At 42.1% G+C, this 19,502-nt stretch overlaps 1 long non-coding RNA gene across 2 annotated transcripts; it reads right to left on the reverse strand.

The window, feature by feature from the left end:
- Positions 1-14,208: 14,208 nt before the first annotated feature.
- LOC116214694 lies at positions 14,209-15,447 on the reverse strand. Of its 2 annotated transcripts, none has more exons than XR_004158315.1 (2): positions 15,297-15,447; positions 14,209-14,898 (listed from the first exon to the last, which is right to left on the reverse strand). It is a non-coding gene; the product is annotated as an uncharacterized LOC116214694 (long non-coding RNA). The 2 variants fall into 2 exon arrangements; XR_004158316.1 differs by having other exon boundaries at positions 14,209-14,914; positions 15,297-15,433.
- Between the last annotated feature and the right edge of the window lie 4,055 nt (positions 15,448-19,502).

A 19,502-nucleotide genomic window follows, 5' to 3' on the forward strand; every position in this document is an offset into this window, starting at 1 on the left:
GACTTTCATTGAAAAGTTGTTTGTATTTAGAAAATTGCTTTGTATAGTGCAAATGATCTGCGAAATGTGTTTGAAGACACATTTTCATCTTTTTGGCACAAAAAGAGATTTTTTGAGTCCAATTTTGACTATTTTTCGATGGTCGAGCGAACTATCGGAAAATAACACTGTCCACGGTGTACTTTGAAAACGCCGGTTTTTGATGTTGTTGGGCTCTCTGGTCACTCTGTTGGCTTCTAATGACCAAGGAAGTTCTTTGGTCACATGCTCTTGTCATCTGCCCGTTTTTGTTGACTTGAGGGTGAATAGTGATTTCTTGTTCTGTCGAGCCTTCTTACTGTATCACACTCAAATCGTAGCATTTTCTGTTGTTGATGATCCTTGCTTGCTTGGAGGACCAAAATGGGGTGCTGACAGCTTGCCCTTCTTTGGCTGGATGCTTTGATAGAGGATTTGGCCAAAGATACAGAAGAACCCCATTTTGGTTGCAGTACTCCCGTGACATTTCCCTTGATCGTCTTCTTCATCTTGCTATTTGGATATGTGGGAATACCGTACCTAATGCATAGATAAAGAAGTGAAATGAGACATGGACAAGTTTTGCAGTGAACAAGAAGTGCATGCATAAAGAAAAGTGCCAGTTGATTGAGAATGCTTTGTTTAATTGGAAATGCGGTGTTTAATTGAAAATGCGGTGTTTGACAGAAAAGTTCTTGCTTAATTGAAAGTGTGATGCTTAATTGAAAAGCGCTTGCTCAATCAAAAGTGCTTGCTTAATGAAAAGGTGCTGAAGGAGTGTTTGCATCATTTGAGAATGGGACTCAATTCTGCGGAAATCTAAAGATGGGATTAGGCCCATTGAGAGATCTATCGATGAGACTCGGCGCTACGAAAGATCTAAGAGCGGGACTCGGCCCTGTGAGAGATCTAACAGTGGGACTCGGCCTTACGGAAAATCTAAGGAAAGGACTCTGCCCTATCGGGATCTAACAATGGGACTCGGCCTTACGGAAGATCTGAGATGGGACTCGGCCCGGTGGGAAATCTAACTGTGGGACTTGGCCCTACGGAAGATCTGAAGATGGGACTCGGCCCGGTGGGAGATCTAATTGTAGGACTCGGCCCTACGGAAGATCAAGGATGGGACTCGGCCCTTTGGTGGATCTAACGATGGGACTCGGCCCTACGGAAGATCAAAGATGGGACTCGGCCCTATGGTTGATCTAACAATGGGACTCGGCCCTACGGAAGATCTAAGAGTGGGACTCGGCCCTGTGAGAGATCTAGCGGTGGGACTTAGCCTTACGGAAGATCTGAGGAAAGGACTCGGCCCTATGAGGATCTAACGATGAGACTCGGCCCTACGAAATATCTAACGATGGGACTCGGCCCGGTGGGAGATCTAACTATGGGACTCGGCCCTACAGAAGATCAAGGATGGGACTCGGCCCGGTGGGAGATCTAACTATGGGACTCGGCCCTACAGAAGATCAAGGATGGGACTCGGCCCTTTGGTGGATCTAACGATGGGACTTGGCCCTATGGAAGATCAAGGATGAGACTCGGCCTTATGGTGGATCTAACGGTGGGACTCGACCCAACGGAAGATCTAAGAGTGGAACTCGGCCCTGTGAGAGATCTAACGGTGGGACTTGGCCCTACGGAAGATCTAGCATGGGACTCGGCCCTGTGGATTGTGATTGTCGCAGTAGAGCGGTAGTGCTATATGTGTGTGGGGCGGATGCTGCCCCGAGGATGCTGATTCGTCGGAGGCATGTATTGTTTCTACTGGGGCAATCCTATTTTGTTAAATGACGGCTTTTCTTATTGGGAAATCATGCTTTCGCGGGCGATGCCCCGGCCTTTCGATGAGGGATTTTTGCTTTGCAGAATGTCGTATGCAAAAGGACTCGAGCTCTGGGCTGGAGCGCCTACGTATCCCGAGTGGTCGGGAATCAGATTCTGCAGTAGTTCTTGCTTGCTTGCAGTACTTGTGATCCTGACATTACTAGTAAATCATATGAGAAATACTAACCAGAGATAGGCACAGGTGAGATTCAAAAAAAGCGTCATTGTGACGCTTAGATTCTTCAGTTTCAAGTCGCCTGAGTGACCCGTGAAGAATTTTGCTTTGACAGTGCAGATGGGTCCCGTTCTCGGAGGTCCAGATGCGAGGTCTCCAGGAGCTCCCGTTAGCCATGCATGGGCATATCGAGACTTCCCTAACAATGCCCTAGCAGCTCTATCGGCTGTTCGACACGGAGAGGAATGTCGGAGATTTTGGCTTTGTGGTAGCCTATTGAAGGGTGACTGTGACCCTTTAGAGTTATGAATTTGACAAAGAGAAAAGAGAAAGCTTGGGGAACACGTTGCCACAGGCTAAAAGGATACACGGGTTCACGACTATAGCGAGATGTACCCCCTTCTCTTCCGTCCTTCTATTGTGTAGGTTGTCTTGAACTGCTCGGAAGGCGTGCTCGGTTGCCTATCGTGCTCAATGAAGACTCTGCTTTGGATGATTGAGTAATGTAGGAGAGCCGATCAGGGATCATGTTAGAGTAGACAATTCGGCCACTTCCCTTTGGGATTCCTAGTCCGTACAAAGTGTGTCGGGCCTAGGGTGACAATTTTATCTATCTCTCGTTTTTGCGCTCCTTTTACTACGGTCACCCACCCTGAGGCCGTACTTCTCAACCTAAAGGAGATGAGCTCTTCTTTTGCCACGACCGCCCTCAAAGGGGTTTCTAGTCATGCCTCTCTTTTGCCCTTGCTTTTGTCTAGGCCGTCTCTAAAAGAGGGATTTTCAACCTAGCGGGCTTGATTCTTTTATTTCTCGAGTTTGCAAGGGCGAAGTGTTCGAAGGACTTGACCTCCGAGTGCATATTATTCTGTCTCCGTCGAGGAGTTATGTCTGCTGCTTCCCCTTTTTGTTGGGGTTTGTTGATTTCTTTAGATTGGCGGCGCTGGCGCTTTTGGTGAACATCGGCATTGCCTTGCTCCACTTGTTGTTGGGTTTTTCCTACTTCTTTTCTCTCTCTTTTCTTTGTTTTTGCTGGCTGATTTTTCCTGCTTCTTTTCGCTTTAATTTTTTTTTCTTGCAGCTAGGGTTTATTTTGTGCCTCGTATCTTTATTTGAAGCTCTTCGACTTTGGATTGCCGATGCCTCTTTGGTGTGCTTCGCCTTGTGGAGACTTGTTGCCTGTTGCTAACCCTATTTTGTGAGGGCCGGCGTTTTGGAAGTTTAACTCTTGTGCACTTGGGAGCCGAACTTCGTGTCATTTGCCCTTACAAACTTTACAAGTGAATTTCCCCTATCATCTAGGAAAATAATTGTAAAATTGTCCTGTAGGAGTGGACAACCTAAGTTGCCCCGGTGTGAATGTTGGACGAGGATGCCCCGATCTTCGTTTGTTGAAGTGGCCCGTGGCAGATGTCTTGTGCAATTATTGTCCTCGATCGCATGTTGTTGTTTTTTGCGGTGCGTGGCTTTTGAAGGGTGCACGCTATTGAAGCCGCTAGATGTTCAAAGAAGACGGTTGCATCGATGCCGAGTAATTTGCTCGATGGTCTTCGTCCTCAGCTTCGTAGGAGGTACCTCATCGTCGGACACCTCCCTCGTCAAAGTATAAGGAAATCGAGACAAGTTCTCGGGGAAGCGTGAACTCGTGCATCGCTCTTCACTTGTGGCCGACTTGTCCCTGTGAAGGATGACAAAGAAGATGATGGATTAGGTGATTATGCGGTGCAATATGCTATAAGAAATATGGGGTGGACCCATGGGAAAATCCATTTTTGTCTAACCCGTGACCCATGGGGTGTCGCATGCAGATGACATTTGTTTCCGAGAATCTGGTCATTACCACCCTAGAGTAGTTAGACCGTGACTGGGGGCCGCATAAGCTTGTTTTCCCTGATTGCAGGTGGGCATGCACAGTCGTCCTAGGGAAGGCTCAAGGAGCCGAGTCCTCTAAGGACAGGCAAGTCAAACAGGTCTGACAGAACTAATAGGGCGTCGCTAGGACTGTCTTAATGTCCTCTTTGAAGGGCTTGTTCTGGTTGAGAGCTCATTTGTGAGAATGCATTTAAATTAAATTAAAAGAGAGTTTAAAGAATGATGCGCGTGTTGCCCTAGCACATAATTGGCGGCGATGGCGGAGAGCCGGTGGGACCCATTCTCTGGTCGGAGGTGCAACCATGGAGTAAGTTTTGTTGTGTATGGGCTGGGCCATACTTTGTTTGTTGAAACAGTAGCTTGCGATCTTTGTGGAGGGAAGGTGGGAACTCAGTGTTGAAATCCCAAGGAGCCAGATGAGAGACACTTATTGTCTCAATTGTGGTCGTTCTGTATTCGAGCTGTCTTCTTGTTGGGGATTTCCTGCAATGGGAAGAGGAAACAATGAAGGAGCATGAACTGTTCAAAATTTCAATGCAAGGGTATGGGGAAATGAATTGGCCTGGTAGGCGCCGTGTGAGCACGCTAAGGGACGTGCATTGATACGCTGAGCGTGCGTGCATGAGCTGGTGTGAACATGCTTGGACATGTGTGAGGCGCGCTTGATCGCTGGTAGATGCGTGGGGTCACACGGAGGGATGTGCATCTTCCTGTGGTGGCACTCTCTGTTAGGAAGAAGTTAGTGTTGGTTAGCTTCGCCTGGGAAGGTGGGTCGGCCCTTGGTCCACGGCTCGCCTTGACATGGAAGAGGGGTGAAGGTCGCTAGTGGCCTGCTCGCAAAGGTAGGCACGACTCGCCCGTCGTGCGGAGTGGGTGGCCGGGATGGACGGCCTCTGGTCACAACATGTCTCGCTATAAACAGCCTCTGGTCACAACACGTCTCGCTATGGAGAGGTGAAGACCACGGAGTGGTCTGTTCGTGAAGGTTGGCACGACTCGCCTGTCGTGCGGACATGGTAGCTGCTGTGCAAACATAGAAATATGTAGAATGCATGCAATGCATGAGTTTTCAAAAGCTAATATTGTCATTTACATTGACTCGAAAGGTTCAAAGTACAATGTAAATTTTGTAAAATAAAGCCCTAAACGGTTTTTCCACCACATTCGAAGTTTAAGCGAGCATAGCCTCGGAAAGCATCGGTTCTAGGCGAGGGCCTTGTAGAGACGTTTGTCCTAGAATGCACGTGCGGGCCTCTATGAGCTCTCTTCCTAGACCTCTCCAAGGCGGCGTTCGCTCAAGCGAACTCCTGATCGCGTCTTAGTAGCTTGGTGTGGGTCTAAGTAAGCTCCTTCTGAGGTTGTGATTGGCCGGAGATTTCCTCATTTTGTGGTGGGTCGGTGAGGTCCTTGTGAACTAACGGACTCCGTCGAGGCGCGGGCAGGAGACCGAGCACGGCGTCCCTTACTAAGACGACAAGAAGATTCGCCCAGGACTAGTCTACGTGAATGACATCGTAGTTTTTGAAAACTTCATGATGCATGCGTGCGAAGAAAGTAAATGCCCACGGCTTAATTTATAGGATTACAAAGTATTTATACATCACTATTGAAACCGAAAAATAAATGGCGCGCAGGCCGACTCAAAGGACTGTTGCCGAAGCCGGGTTGAAAGATTGCATGGAGGCTTAGCACTATGCTTGATTTAGTGCTACAAAGACCGTGCTATCTATGGATGGGGGTTCCCGACTCAAGGGTGTAAATTCCTTGAAATCGAGCGAGGCTCTTTGGGGGCCTAATCAACGTACTCTTACTTGGAACCCCTATCTAACATGTGTTCCTATCATTGGTCGTGGGACGCGACCCATAGGTTCCTGAAGCTAAGATGATATGCAATGCGTGTGCTTTGAATAAAAGTGCATAAAGTGGATAAGCAAAAAATTACGGAAAGCGGTAAATAAACAAGTAAGCAAAGCAAACGGGATCGAGCCTGAACCTACTAAGTATGTCCCCAACGGAGTCGCCAAGCTGTACGAGCCCGAATGTGGACTCTCGTCGGGGCCCGCATGCGCGCGACCGAATCGCGCGGCTTGGGAGTATCCACTTTTCCGTGGGGACGCGTGATGGACACGTGTGAGAAGGAGTCACCACTTACCATTTTATGACCCGAAAGTCGAGGGCCGATAAGTTACTCGGGTCTAGGGGTATGAAACACCTAGTTTACTAAGGCATTAGTCTGTACGAAACCTAAAATTCAGAATTCGAGGGTTCACAATACGTGCGAGCCTATATCCCGCACGCCCTTTCGGTACTCTGGTTTGCTAAGCTTGCCATTTTATTTTACTGCATGAATTAGGTTGCGCTCGGCTTACACGTTTTGACACCGAAAATATAGTGAACTAAACAATGTCGGTTGAGAAGCCCAGAGAGAAGTAGGCCCGTATATTGGGAAATCGGTTCACTATCTTGCGTTACAATTCATTAGACCATGATGGTTGAATTCCTGCATGAATCGAAACCGCGAGATCTTGGGATTACTCTTGTCTGGGCAAGCGTTGGACCGATTCGATTAGTTCGACTCTCGGACTGTTCGCTCACCGACAAGGGTTCTTACAGAATGAATGTACAAGTAAATTCTTTACAATGTGCTCTCAAAATAAAACAATAAATTACAAATTACAAATGGTTGAATCCTAGTCAGTTTGCTCCAGATTATTATTCCGCTCGACTCACCGTGAGTTTAGGAAATAACCGAAAACTAAAATTCAATGTGCACTCTCAGTGGATAGGGCATTGGACCCTGTAATCATCAGTTAGGGCGTTGAGCCAAATGTGCAAAGCGTCCTATGGGTCGGGCTCGACTCGCATGGACAAACAAGAGCAGAAAATAACAAACAGCATGCCGTCAAGTTTAAGTGGATTAACAGTTTATTAACCCAGGGATATTTTTGCAAGCAAATGCCTATGCTAAGCAAACAAACGTGCAAAACATTATGTATTCGGCTTTGCTTTGAAAACTTGACATACATGGTGTATGTAGTCAAGTCTCGTGTGTGGGGATTGCTTTTACAGTTGTTCTGTATTGTGACACTAAAATACTACTGAATTAACCAAACTCGTATTTTGACTCTAGATTAAGAACCTAGAGTTCCACTTAACCATAGTCTAGCATTTGGTTTGGTCAAGTGAATGATTAATCGGGATTTTGTATATTTTGTGACAGAGATAACCGTTCTAGTTACCCGAGTCTATGATAAGATGACAGAAACTCATCAGTTGGATAAGAAAAGGCTATGCAGATAAACCTGCGCTTGAACAGGTAGCCCGTTCTTATCCCGTACTATAGTATTTCTGTCAAGCTAACCCTAGGGGTGTCGCTAAATTGTGAAAAGACAATTTTACCCTTTATTTGAAAATTATTTTCAGAAAAGGGAAACATCGCAGTGCAGGCCACCTCGGTCTGTAGCCGGTGTCGATTCCCTAGATCATCTAGGGCTGTGCGAGAATCCCAAAAAAGCCAAAGAACCGGTCGATCTGCCCGGAAGTGATTTAGAAGATCTTCTATATCCTAACCTGAGTTACCTAAAATCAGGTAAAAACTCAAGTTGAGACACACAAGTTCTTTCTAGACGTCCGTGCTACATCGGACTGCATGTTTCGAGTTTTGAAATTGACAAGTTTTGAAAATGGCATTAACGTCATTTGACAACTCATCGACGCGAGTTATCAGTTAATGACCAATTCATGCAAGTTTTGTCAGTGTCAAATGGATTTAATCATGTGAACGTACTGATTAATCCGTTTGTGGATTTATTGCTTAAAATGGAATTCCGAATGCAATTAATATGCGGGATTTGCGAAGATATTAAAATTGCAATTGCACAGAATCCAAGAAACAGACTAAAATCGGGAAAAGGAAGTCTCATCCGACCGGAAATGATTCAAGAGGCTCTTGGCCTCTTCCCCTAAAGGGTGGCCGAAAGGACTCTTGACCCGAATCGGGTCATATGACGTTTCCTTGTCCCGTTTTGAGCCATTTCTCGCATGGTCAAACATCAAACATGATAAACATAACATATTTGAAAAAAGTTGATATCACCATGATTTTATAACACATTCAAACATGCAAACTTGCACAAACAAGTTATTTACGAGATCGATAAAATAATATCGGCTTCATGCATGCGGGAAAACTAAAATAAACTCAGGAACTAACTTAGATAGGGTCAAGAACACATGTTCTAGCCCAAAAAGAGTAAAACAAGGCTTGGTCACTCCTTTGAAGAGGAAGCCCAGAGCTTGTTTTGCTATTTTCGGGTTGGAAACGTCTTCTAGACTACGATCTAACCATTTTCCTGACATGCTAGCACGTTATACTAGAATAAGCATGCATATGTAACATGAAGATGCATAAAATTAAGTCTTGCAAGTGAAACATGCTAAATACACCATATTACTCCATAAACATGAAATAACTTAAAAAGTCCTAACTTCTCTAAGTCGAGAATGTTATATCTTGCTTCGGGATACGAGGAAAGAGTCGAGGAAGGGCTGGAGAGTCGGGTGACTCGGTAGTGTACGAAGAAAAGTGCTTTGGTGCACTTGGAGGGCGTTCGGATGAGCTAGGGCGCGGCACGGGCGTATGCGGGTATATATTTTGGAAAATTTTGGCTTTAAGTCGGGATAGTGCGCGCCGTGGATACCAACTTAAGTTTGAGAGTATTTTTGGCTTGATTTCGATTTTTCCTTTGGGTTTTGAAGTGCTGAAACTTGCTGCTGCTAGCTATGGAGTTTGAGAGTTTTTCTAGAGGGAGAAATCTAGTGAGAAGTGTGCAAGAGGAGAAGTGATTAGCTTAATGACAATAAAACAATATATAGGCAAAGTTAATGAGTAATTAAGTAAAGCAAAGCACAGTTAACCCCTCCATTAGCAAAATTCGGTTGGGCTAATGAAGATGAGGATGAATGTCATCCACTCATCTTTGATGAAGAAGAGTCAAGAAGCATTGATAGCTTGGACTTGAAGCTTGAGTGTTGAAGTGAATGACTAAGGATATTTTGAATGCAAGTGGGCAAAGGTGGCTAGCTTTGTCTTGGCAAGGGGGGAAGAAGATGCCGTGGGTCCTGCACGGCTTGAAGGTGAGTAGGGAAAAAGTTCGGGTCTCGATTGGTCGCGCATTCGAAATTCGTGGTTCAAATTGAACGTCGAATTGTCGATATACGCTAGAAAACGGTTCTAATGAGCCCGAGATCGTCATTTTTCGAGAGAAATTGTCCCGGGTGCATTCGAGGGTCAGAAGCTGATTTTTCCCATTTCAGGTGACCAGAGTGAAGTTAACCGTTTATGACAGCATATCTTGCATATGTGTGCCACATTGATCATTTTGACATGCTTTGTCAAACGACGTGAATAGTTGACCCTTAAGCCGGTACTGCAAATGTGAAGCCGGAGACGTCCTAGGAGGCCGAATTTAAACCCGTCAAATGATGCTTTCTGAGTTTCTTGGGCGAACCAGAGACCACCGTGATCTCCGTTTGTTGAAAATGGACCTCTAAGGACTAGAAAAGTGTGTCTGAGACCTTTAAAGCATTGCTCGGGAGGCTTAGACGGGTTCTGTAGTTTAGTCCGATGATTTCACATTGAGCCTTGGGGTGTGTAGCATTGTGTTGGGTAGGCATCCGGAATCAAGTTTCCGTAAAAAGGACCTTCGGATATGCATTTCCGTTTAAAACGACTTTTTCTGCTCCTCGGAGGTTACTCGGGAAAATGAGAAGGGTTTTGCTGTTTGTTTTGCCCAATTACGTCTGTCCGCTGGAGTTTTCAGGGCAATACAGGGTCAACTTTGTTTGCCGTAATTTTTTCAGGCCAGTCTCCGGTTATGCATTTTCGAAGAAAGGTAAGCTTGCTCTGTTGCTCGGAAGTCATTCGGGGTGTCTGCGTGACTTCTGTGAACAGATCCGCTGTGATACTCATGCTCTGTATGTTTGTGGGACATGGCTGTGTTTGACATTTGGCATTAACTTTTCTCTGGAGAGCCGGCATTTTTGGACTTCCACTGAAAAGTTGTCTGTATTCAGAAAATTGCTTTGTATAGAGCAGGTGATCTGCGAAATGTGTTTGAAGACACTTTTCATCTGTTTGGCACAGAAAGGGATTTTTGGTGTCCAATTTTGACTATTTTTCGATGGTCGAGCGAACTATCGGAAAATAGCACTATCCACGGTGTACTTTGAAAACGCTGGTTTTGATGTTGTTGGGCTCTCCGGTCACTCTGTTGGCTTCTGATGACCAAGAAAGTTCTTTTGTCATGTGCTCTTGTCATCTGCCCGTTTTTGCTGACTTGAGGGTGAATAGTGATTTCTTGCTCTGTTGAGCCTTCTTAATATATCACACTCAAATCGTAGCATTTTCTGTTGTTAATGATCCTTGCTTGCTTGGTGGACCAAAATGGAGTGTTGACAATTTTTGAACAATCAAATTGATTTGATAATACAAATTTACTTTTAGCAATCAAACTAGATGATGACTCATGCGATGCGCGGAATTGAAAAGAAAAACTAAACATTTTATTAATGTTTTAGTATATATTTTAAAAAATCATCTTTTGTTCACCCAAAAAAATTGTCTTTCTAATTTAGCAAAGAGAAATAATTCTTAAATAAAGATGAGAATAATAACAATAGTTAATATCGAGTAAATCATCCTTATATTCGAAGTACGTAAACATAATATATATTTGTCATCTAACAAAAGTACTATCAATAGAAGAGTTATAAAGGGGAAAAAAAATTATACTAGTAGGAGACTAATAAAACATAAACTATTATAATTAGCTCATCTCTTATATTCGGGAATATAAAATTCAACATTGTTCCTCAAACAATATAAATCTATCTACAAGAATTTAGATGAAAAATTTGATTATTCAACTATTTTTTTATGTAAATGTGCGATTACTCGTAAAAAAACGATAAATTGCGTAAAGCATAAATTTGCACAGAATTAGAAGACAATATAGAGTTTGAAGGGAGAGAAAAGCCACTAGAGAGAGCTCAGTTGAGCGGAAACGAAATATGAAATTCGTGCTTATGTATATCACAATTAATAGGATTTTATACTATGAGTTAAGAAATTATTATAGAAACTATGATAATAATTTGAAAACTCAAAAAAAAAGAAAATTGGTTTTTATCACACCATATCTTTTAAAGATTAAAACAAACCATTTTTATTAAAATTATTGATATAATAAAAATAAAAAATTCAAAATCCCGAGAAAATTCCATTGAAAAACGGTGTGATTCTTAGGTCATATGATCCCGACAATTTCTTCTATATCTTCAATATTTGTGAGGGGCTCCCCAAATCCTACTCCAATTCAAGTGTCGCCTTATGATTCCATAGCCACACGCGTAATAACTCTATCAAAGCAGATCCTATTACAGGAATGGCTTCCGGTACAAAATGAGATAACTTTTTATACAACAGATGATCCAATTCTTTTGCTTATATATATCGTTAGAAATTTTGATACTCTTTAAATTTTCGTTAGAGGTTCAGAAAGGATACCGATATATTTTGTATAAAATAAGTACTTTTTATATAATTGTTGCATAATTATTTATAAAAATTTCTCAGGTTGCATGCGGGTTTTCATATAATTAATTAGAATGTTTTGGAAATTTCCTCAAACTACCTCAGCTGCTTAAATTGGACGAGAACTAGGCCATGGTGGGCCTGAGTTATCGCTGCCTCAGCTGCTTGTTTATATATTTTGGCTGTTGACGGCCCTAGGATTAAGCAGACCCCAGAGACGTTAAGATGAAGTTGGTTGCAGAGTCCGATAGCTCTTACACCATAAATACACTCGGAAACCATTTCCTGCTTTAGAGTAGAGGAGAGATCCCTCAGGTACTTGGAAGCAAAGAGGCTCGTATCACATATGGCTGAGAAATGATCCTCGCCAATTATAGGCCTTTAGTCATGGCTCTTGGGCGTGTGCTCTGATAGTATATTTGCTTGCACCGTTGTTCAGACACTTAGTATCCTTCCCTCGGTTTTGTGTCCCGAAACCAATAAACCGACTCTGCTATTTGATGTCTGAATAGGTCAAGATTGTCAAACATAATAAACCACACGGAAGGATGAACAAGCCTACAGCACGAGTTACATTATAAAACTAATACGACAACACTACTGAGGAATTGCTTACTCTGAGAGAGATTCATGAGACAGTAGATGGAAGAAACAGGCCCGTGAATGGTCGAGCAGTGATCCTGGCCAGTGATAGGCCCCACCTTGGTCGGGGCCATTTTGCGTGCGCTCTGTTGATACCAACTGCTATATGTTCTGATAGTTAATTCAAAACGAAAGGAACAGGAAAACAAACATGCTGAAGTGACATTATTAATACATATCAATTGGGTCGATTCATTACTAATTGTTTATTCGTACAGGAAATTTCGCAGAAGCTGCTGGGGTTGAGTTCAATGACTTTGAGCAATCAATTTGTTTATATAAAATCATTTTCAGCAATCAAATTATAAAAATAATGTTATCAATCAGATTATCGACTCGATTGACTGTATGTATTATCTGCAGAAGATGCCGGATCAGTTGAAAGAGTCTCCAAGCAATTGGGGGCTAGCATTGACTTTGAACATTATATTCGATCCTGATATAGTCTCTCCATCGGGCCTTCACTGTGGTTCATAAGGCTGTGCTCGACACTCGGCATCATCCACATTCATCCATCGGTCCCTTAATCCTTACCTGTGTTTTCTCATCTCAGGATACACTCGATAGAATCTCACGCACAAGGCAGGTGAAGTAAGGGAGCGAACGAGCACTGAGGCAACCAATAAATACAAACAGATCCGTGAACCAAGAAGGTGAGCACGGCTAGTTGTCAGGCTACTAATTATAAGCAGCCTGACAACAACCTTTGGTTTGTCAATTTGTACACTACATCTTTGCTTTGCTTTCTCAGGCTGATTAAAAAGCGGGTCGGATTATACTGAGATGAAGATGAAGATGAAAAAGGTCCCTCTATGAATAAGCCTTATAACAAGTATCATATTACAGCTTTACATCTCTTTTTAATTCTGGGTGGTTGGCCTGTCCAATACTGGTTTATCAATGCTTTTATATCGTTGTTATTGGGGTTAATGACCTAAAAAACCACTATCTTTTGCCAAATTCGAAATGCTAGTCCAACCTTTCAGAAGTTGCACGGAAGGACACGGACTATCCTTTTAGTTGCGCGTCTAGCAGGACATTAATTCTACGTCAACTTTAACAGCAATGGCTCACGTGGCCTTAATGGTGCCACATGACTCAAGGTGATTGGGTGAGTTGACCCCACATGATTTAATTTATAAAAACATTCAGAAAATTATAAAAAGAAAAAAAAAAGAAAGTTTAAATTGAAGAAGGAAAAGGAAGAAGGGGGGGGGGCGAGGGGGGGGGGGTTTGTCGGCAATCACCTTGCACTGCGTGGCACCGTTAAGGCCATGTTAGTGCCACGTCAACTGGACTGTCAAAGTTGACAGGAAAATTGACATCGCGTTATATGCGCAACTAAAACAATAGTTCGGGTCTTTATGTAAAAAATCTAAAACGTCATGCTTTTTAGGTCATCAATCTTTCTTATATTCTGAATTCTATTGTAGTTTGTGTAATTAAATATCCGTGTAGTTCTTATCTTCGCCCCTTTCGGTTGTTTACACCCCTAAGGTAATGTTTGGGGCACAAGAAATTTCCCCAGACAAAAGGATAAAAATCACCGTCTAAGTATTTGATCATTCTGGGACTGGGACTTATGGCGCCACAAAGGTTGTAAATGGTGGAGCAATGATCCTCACCAACGATAGGCCCCAAGTCGTGGCCCTAAGGATACGTACACTCACTGCTGATTTCACGCTCAGTGCTGTTAGGATACGTACAGTCAAATGAAAGAAATCGGAAAACTAAACATTCTCAAGTGACATTACAATATTAATTAATGTCACACGTTCAGTTCTTCCTCGCTATTCAAATTGTGACACGTTACGTTCTTCCTCGCTATTCTGCTTAAAATAAACCCGTCAGAGACTGATTGTAATAACTTTATCAATCAATGCCGAATTGTTTATCTTGAGATGAATTTCTCCGAAGCTGTCAGACTTGGGATAACTTTTACTAATCCAAATTTGTTAATAATGGAACTACGAAAAAAAGTAAATGAGGAACGGGCAATCCCATGGCGAGATTCCAGCCCAGGAATACCGCTACACCAATCCCTTTCTCCAGCTTGTGATATATCATTACTAATTCAAGAGACAGAAAAACCCAATTCATTCCATTACTACTAATACTTCATAATAGGAAAAGAGTTTCCTAGAAGATGCCAGACTACTTAAAAAAGTCCAAGAGCAATTAGGAGGCTCACAGACATTGAACAATACAGTAGATGATGAGCTCGCCTCTCCCTTCTAGACAAATTACCTGAGAGAGCTCTCCGAGAGTTTTGCACATCTATGGCTACTGAGTTTGGATACTCTGTTTCCAATAAGCGATGGAGGAGGCACGATGTCTCGGGGAGTTATTCTTATAAGCGATGGAAGTACGATGTCTTCCTGAGCTTCTGAGGTCCAGACACACGCCACTCCTTCCTCTCCTAGTACTTGGACGAGAAAGGAGAACACGTTCATAGATAGCAATCTCCAGAGAGGTCAACACATACCATCCAGCCTTAAGAGGCCCAATCCAGAGCTCCCGGATCTTGGTGGTGGTCCTCTCGAGAAACTATGCAACTCAAGTTGGTGTCTCGAGGAGCTCTCTGAGATCATGAAGTGCAGGAACGATAAATCCCTCCGGCAGATGGTCCTTCCTGGGTTTTACAATGTTGATCCTTCAGATGTTCGGAAGCAGATCGGTTGCTTTACAGAAGCATTTGCTAACCATGAAAAGGACAAACAGCAGGAGAATGTTGCTCGGTGGAGGGCTGCTCTCACTGAATAATATGCCCCTACAACGAAAAGAACCTCAAAGCAATCAAAACAAAAAGAGTCAAATAGTTTTTATGCTCCCAGGATAACATATCGAGCATAACAACTAAAAAGAAGGAATTTAATCCAACAGAAGCTGACCCTTCCCGGGAGCTCTAGACTCAGCTAATCTCCAACAAGACATGGTCAAGGAATTGAGAGGAATAATCAACTAATTCAGAACCTTCAACAGAGCAGGATTAAAACTACTCATCCTCCACCCTCGCTCCACCTAACCCAAACTCCAAATTTAGAAATTCAACTAAATTTTATCAAGAAGAATCAATAACATACTGAACATTTATGCCCATAAACTAACCAATTGCAATCAAAACTCATCCCCTTGAATGACTTCCCGCTCCCAGCCTACTACCCTTACCTTCGGCCAGCCTTGTTCCATTCACCCATGTTCATCAAGTCTCATTCTCTTCTATCTCTCTCATCCGTGAGTGCCTTCTCCATCTCTCGAGCTCACTGTCATTCTCTTCCTCTCTCTCTCTCGGGGTTTTTATCCCATATATCGCATGGTTTCATAATTTTTTCAAATCTACGATATGCTTTTAAAATTTTCTAAAATATTCCATGGTTTACAATCTTTTTCAAATCTATCCCGACGTTATATTTTCCGTTAATGAAATATAAGTAAGCTTCAGATCTATCCCATGGTTTTGAATTTTTTTCTCAAATCTATTCCATGGTTTTAATTTTTTTCTCAAATCTGTCCTGGGTAAAGGGCCACACTGGCAAGACCGTTTAAATGTTGACGGAAGATGTAATGGCGGGATACATTTGGAAAAAAATATAAATCATGGGATATTTTTCATAATTTTAAAAATATATGATAAATTTAAAGAAATGGTGAAACTATAGGATCATTTGCCCCCCTCTCTCCCTCTGGCCCTATCTCTATTAGTTTCTCTATAGTAAACAAGTTAAACATCCCATTTATCTAATCCTTTTCTTTTTTCTTTTTTTTCACTAATATATATATATATATTAGATTATACATATATATATATTTATATAATCAAGCATCAGGAACCATTTTTATGTTTGTTTATATAATTTATATAATAATGGTATAAAATGGGTCAAAAAAACCAGGTTTCACAATTTATCACGGCCATTTGTCATGGAAACCCTTGTTTATTAACATGTGGCATGTCCATGCAAATTGTCTAACCCCATTGCATGTGTATATATATATATATATATATGCAATGGAGAATGGCCGTGACAGATTTTTGAAAAATGCATATGATGCATTTGTGAGCCTCTGTGTGTATGCGTACACGTACACGTACACGTACGCATATGTGTATGTGTATTAATATTCGTATCGGAATGTCTGATTCGAATAGGTCCGTTAATCTACTAGAGGTGAGAGTTGCATCGTTGTTTCCTTTGAGTATTGGCTGATAGCACCGCTGATCTCGAAAACCAATCAATGAAGTCGGTATGGATACTTGTAGAAGCGTTACGCTTGGGGTGCTCGGTCGACAATATGACAAATTCGAGGTACACTTTGTCTACTACTCTTCTACTAGTAGGTCTTGAAATCTAGAGTCACAGGCAGAAAATTTTGAATATCTCCTTTTACCTTCTGTAGGTCCCATCGAACTAATAAGGAACAGATAACTCCATGATCTTATGATATGGCTCCCTGTATTGTGGGCTACCGTGGCACTTGGAGAAAGATTTGCCCAACGTTTCGATGGAGGGGCGGAAAGATTATCTCCTTGAGCAGATGTAAAGTAGAGGATGATTTCCTCTTCAAATAGAAGAGTATCTCCTCCTCTGTGCCTCTGGCGTCCTACTCACATGAAGGCTATGGAATCAGACATAAAATTGACCCGAAGTTAGAGGACGAGTCGTGGTGGTTGAAGCGAGAGCCGGAATGGTTGGCGATGCCCCATAGGTGGCTAAAGTTGTCACAGGGATGGTCAGCACGGGCTTTAGCACCGGTGCTTATATCGGATTGGTGGCAGTGATCACATCTTGTGCCTTGATCCCAAAGCGAGATGGTCGCCCATATTGTTGTTCGTAGTAGCCACAGTTTGCTCCGTTCGTTGTGACAGAGATTGTTGTCATTGGTTTCATTTCTCTTCCCACATAACACCTTCAACGGAAAAGACAAAAAAAAAACCAAAAAATCAGAAATGAGTATCTTGAAGATAAATACGGATACACGAGAAAACATTTATGTGGCTTAAAATATTTTCACGATTCACATTGTATGGCTCTTTTGTTACACGTGAGAAAACACGATTTTAATTTTGAAATGATGATCGTGTGACAAAAGGTCCAACGCTTGAGCATCCTCCCACAGTCCCTGTGACTCGTGGTGGGTATCATGTCCTTCTTGGCAATCAATCTATACCCACTTGGTCGGTTTTAGACGTACACCGTTCGTCCGATGGAGAGTACGTCTATAGGAGTTCCTAGCTCACTCATCCCAATGAAAGTAGGTAGGGTCTCTGTACACTAATCTATGATTTGCCCAAGACAAAAACTGGTGACTTTGTCTTTGCAGGACGATAATATACTACAATTGTCCAATGGTGCCAATCAGAAAGGGCATTGGTACATCCTATTGATCCCTTGGTCATGCCCCTCTTGAGAGGTAACTCTGTCGTTGGGGTCTTCTCTTTTCTTCGTGGAATTGGGTGGCTAAAGTCACGAGGAGACCACAGTTAGCTTAGCGAGCATGCAAATCACGTGATGTTTTAAGCTACAGTGATTTTGAAATCCTGAAATGATTTAAAAAGATGCAGACGAGAGGAAAACTTCATGTATTTTCACCTGTAAGAAAATAGCAAATGTTAGATGGTGAATGCACATAATTGATGCATGAGAAATCATTCTCAAAGCATTAGTATGATTACCTTGGTAAGGTCTCGTTTGTTGGAAGAAAGTAGTGGTTTCTTCGAAAAAGCTCACTAAGTTCCATTCCACGGTTCACACGACCTTAAGTGGGTTTGAAACATAGTGTCGCATCTCACTTTCTTTTGCCCTGCCATGCCCTAGACATTCAAGTCTTTGATGGGCGTGTCGCTTGTATTCGAATCGAATCATCGCGTTTGTCTTTAATTTCAATGGTCATCCTACCATGAGAGATGACTTGATCACCCAAGGCATCTCTCGGGATTTAGGTCATGTGCAGCCATAGTGGACTTAATGGCCAAGAGAATCTAACTAGTACTTAAGGTTTTTATTTGAAAACCATGCCATGTGAAAGAGGTAAAGGAAAGAGATCCCATTCATACAATGTACAATGATAAATATTCCCCGCCTATACATTCATATCTACCTGAAAAATTAGGAAGATACAAACAAAATAATCTTTTTATTGTCTACTCTTCACACTAGTAAGCGATTTAAACAAGCACACGCAATTGACTCACAATAAAGAACATGCATATGAAGGGCTCACAACTTTCTAGGGCTAGATGCTACTTATACGTGCAGGTCCCCGGCCTGTAGTTCCTAGTAACCCCAAAGTGGGGGTCATGAGACTTCTAGGTCGAGCGGGAGTCATTCAAGACCATTTCCAGTGAGGGCGTACCCTTACTGATCCTCCCTATCTAATCCTAAAGATTCCTATCATCAGTCTGGGGTCGACTGGATTATTTGGTATGTAGTGCTAATTTACTAAAAGGGGTTAGTACACACAAAGTCAGTGTTAGAATTTTTTTAAGAACTAGGGATTCTGGGACCAAGCCCTCTTGTGAATCCCTAATGGAGTAGCCAAGTTGTCGCTTGGGCGTGGTTTTTAGGCCTCCAACGCAGACTTCAAGTGTTCAGTTAGTTCACATGGCCTGGGACCCAATCAAGATTGGAGTCGCCACTATACTAATTTATTTGGCCGATGAGCCACTTAAGTCATCTACGGATCATGATACAACCCACCTAAGGATTTACGTCTTGACTTGGTCTTTCTTACTAGAGAAATGAGTCTGGGGGCTTTATTATGAGATTAGAGACCTGCAAGCCAATAACTTGCTCTTTTGGTACCCTCCTAGGTTCCTAATAGTTCTAATACTTTTTATTCGTTAAAGTCGAGTTGTTTAACCCTAGGTTCGGGTCCATATTCACAAATGTACAAGAAAATTAAAAAATGAATTACAGACTTCGCATGATATACATTCTAATATAATATTCGGTTCGACTCAAGAAATGAGCCTCGTATTCTGGTCAAAAAGACAAATGGGCCATATATTCAGGTCAAGAATAAGAATGTTTTTTATTTTAGAGTTAAGTTGAGTTGAGTTTTAGTTTTAATTATTTTGTAATGATTGCATTGATGAATTATAAGAAAAGGAGTGAAAAAGTAATGAATAGTTGAAAGAAAATAATAATTAAGTAATGATTGTGTTATTGAATTGTGAAAAAGTAATGAATAGTTGAGTGAATTTAATATTAAAAATCAAATTGAATGGTTAAAAAAAATTTAAAAAGGGGGAAAAGTAATAATGGCGTTGTTGAATTGAAGATAAGTGGAATTAAGTTGAGTAGAATTGAAAATTTTTTTGAAACCAAATATACCTTAAATGGGCCATACATTTTGGCCGATATCCATGAGATA

Source organism: Punica granatum, chromosome 7 (genome assembly GCF_007655135.1).
Source record: "Punica granatum isolate Tunisia-2019 chromosome 7, ASM765513v2, whole genome shotgun sequence".
Classification (NCBI taxonomy): domain Eukaryota; kingdom Viridiplantae; phylum Streptophyta; class Magnoliopsida; order Myrtales; family Lythraceae; genus Punica; species Punica granatum.